This window comes from Limulus polyphemus, unplaced genomic scaffold, assembly GCF_000517525.1.
Source record: "Limulus polyphemus unplaced genomic scaffold, Limulus_polyphemus-2.1.2 Scaffold4733, whole genome shotgun sequence".
Taxonomy (NCBI): Eukaryota; Metazoa; Arthropoda; class Merostomata; order Xiphosura; family Limulidae; genus Limulus; species Limulus polyphemus.
Window position 1 is genome coordinate 73,430 of NW_013670343.1, and position 3,336 is coordinate 76,765.

Sequence of the window (3,336 nt, forward strand, 5' to 3'; positions counted from 1 at the left end):
CCATTGTATTCCTTCATACTGGATCACTCCTATTACTGACATTCATATCTGGGATGTGACTTCTAACGGGACTGAATATGTCTGCATTAGGGTTTAGCTGCAGGATCTGGAAGGGGCTTGTCATTGTCTGGGGTTGTTAAGTCGATGGTTAATGTATCCTCCTTGTGTAAAAGACAATAGATCGTTCTTTAACGTATCTAATTCGCTTTTAAATTTACTAATGTTTTCCATTTGTACTTCTTGTTTCCTTTCTTGTTCCAGTTGCCACTGCTGTAGTCTCTCTTCTTGTTTCTTTTCCCGTTCTTCTTGTTTCTTTTCTTTCTCCTCTAACAACTGCTGTAATCTCTCTTGTTTATTTTGCTGTTCGTGCTGCCATCGTTGTAGGTTTTCTTGCCACTGCTGTAATCTTTCTTCTTGTTTCTTTTCTTTTTCCTCTAACAACTGCTGTAATCTCTCTTCTTGTTTAATTTCTCATTCTTCTTGTTTCTTTTCTTTTTCCTCTAACAACTGCTGTAATCTCTCTTCTTGTTTAATTTCTCATTCTTCTTGTTTCTTTTCTTTTTCCTCTAACAACTGTTGTAATTTCTCTTCTCGTTCTTCTTGTTTATTTTGCTGTTCTTGATTTACTGCCATCAAGTCTGCTATGCTGTAGTTTGATTTGCCGCTTTTCGTTTCCATTTTTTTTATCCCACTTCTGACACCAATTTGTTACGTCTCCGTTTGTTAATTAACTTTCCGTAACTTCGTTCCGACGAAACTTTAGCGACACAAGTCCTCACTTAATAAAACTGGTTTATTCTTTCTGAATATAACTTTACGATACACTTGATTTCAACATTCGCGCTAAAACAAACGCTATAACGAACTTCAACAATACTCTCTGACTGCAGATCAATTACTCACTACCTACACACACTATCACGCCACACCATGACCATCTTATATATACCAGACCAACAGATACAGGATTTTTTTAACAAATCGAGCACGGGCAGAAAAAAACTTAAGCATATGTGTGTGAAACAAATGATTCTGACAATTTGTATTTGATATAAAAAGCACTAGGACTTTCTTCTCTGCTATTATCCAGATTCAATTTGTTTGTGACTGAAGTAAAAGATAATTAACTGCTTCGCACTACAAAGAAACAAAGGCACACCAAACTTCTTATGTGTATCCCAAAATCCTAGCTTAACTATGTCAACGACCATAATCATTTTAGATATTCAAGAGAAGTTTAATTCCAAGTTCATATACTAACTTATACAACCTCTCTTCCATCCATCCATTTGAACTTAACCTATACTCCATGTGAGAAACGATACAGAAGTATAGCCATGAAAGTATACATTGTATGAAATAGTCATTCTGGTAAGCAACTAGCCTGGGAGAAAAGACTAATATAATGCTGTGGTATGCTATCCTTTCCTTTCAATATACACATCTACAATTACTGTTTCACTTATTCAAGCATCTGTGCAGTTTCACCTAACATGTTGGTTGAGACATTCGTTAAGTTCCTATTGCTTTAAATATCAATTGTTCTGTGTAATTCACCTAAGGCATCGCATTTTTTTTTCCATGATAAATGTTTTTACAAAGTTGTATCTACTATGAATAAGTTCTTCCACCTGTAGATCAGATGACGTATAAAAGCTACAATCTCCCTTAAGTTCAATGGGAATGATCAACAGTCACGTGGGTGACACAATTCTCCCTAGAAAAGTATAACATTCTTAGCTTATGTACATAATGTTATGGTTTCTCAGATTTACAGAGAATATATTTTGGAGCGAGTCTCGAAATAAGACAGCTTTCTGCAGTAAAGGTGACTGTTCCTTGGGCAAAACAAAATACACACACTGTTGTCTTGTGATTTTTAAATAAAATATTATGTTCGTTGTACTTTTACACTGTGTCCATTATCCTCTTTTTTTCACAAAACTAAGTCAGAATAAAATAATAATATAAAATATATGTGGCATATTTTCTGGTCAAGTTTCCTGTCATTCCGTGGAACTATCTTGTTACGCTTGAGGGAAATCATTTTTACTCAAGAATACCACATAGTAGGTAGAAAGAAGTAAAAGTGTTGGTACTGCAACCACAGGATATATTATTACAAAGTTTTTGTTTTCTTCTGAATTGTGTGTTGCCCTTTACTACTACTCTTGTGTTATTAAATTTTAAAAGAAATCTTTATTGAGGAAATGGTATTTTATGTGAGTAGAAGAACTTACAACCAAGAGGAAGAGTCAGTCACTGACGGGAGATGGTTGTCCAGAAGAACTGTCTGGTTTAGAAGAAATCTTATATTGGACAGAGAACTTTTTGCTGTGGATGTGAAGGTCTATGACTTCTATTTCACTGCAACCACAGACTTAAGAAGAACTACTGGTACATACAGAATGGCTGTTTAAATTTTCCTCTGAAGATCAATTAAGTGTGCTGGTGTAGTAAAGGAAGACTGTATGGGGTGATTTTGCAGGAACTTCCTAATCTTTGCCAGCCAGAGTAACTCAATGTTAGCTCTCATTGAGGTCACACAAAACTAGCTGAGAGAGAGTGAAGGATACCACTGGTGAACAAGGTACACCAGCTAAGCTATTTTAATGGTAGGTTAGACAAAGAGTTATGATGTATCTGGCTAGGGCAACTATGGAATCTAGGGTTGCATAGAGCCGAAGGACAACCTGCCAATAGCAGATGAGCCCTCTGCCAGCCTAGAGCAGAAATATATTGCTCATATGAGTGTCAGGGATCCTGAGCATGCCTACTACACTGTGTTTGTGATGTCGAGGGTGTCTCAACCAGGTGTTGATAAAGAGCCCATAGGGAAGAGCCTTTGATCTCAGCCAAGGTCCCTGTGAGTGAGGCAAACATATATCACCCACAAAGATCAATGTTTGGCAAAATAGAATATGGGTCTCTTTCTGAGGTATTTAACTCTTCAACTGCAGTTGACATCATATGATGCAAGTATTTTGCGTGCAGCATCTGAATGGCCCGCTGCAAAAATTCACGAATATTTGCGCATGGGATTGTAGGCAGATTTACACAAGCCGCGAATGAAGGGTCACTGTTTGGAATGTTTGATCTACACATGAAACAGTGCAACACCCAATATTTAGCTTAGAAAATTCAGCCTCCAATTCCATTAAGCATGGTGCAACTTTAGGACTGGAATATAGTCATTGCTAAGTTGCACTGGGGATTTGACTCAGTGGAAAATCAAGAAATCCAACAGGCCGAGTTCAAGGCTCAAAAGAGTGGTGCCACGAAGAGCTTGGCCACTTCTGCAGAAAGTATTCTCCATTTGCATAGTAAGAAATAGCC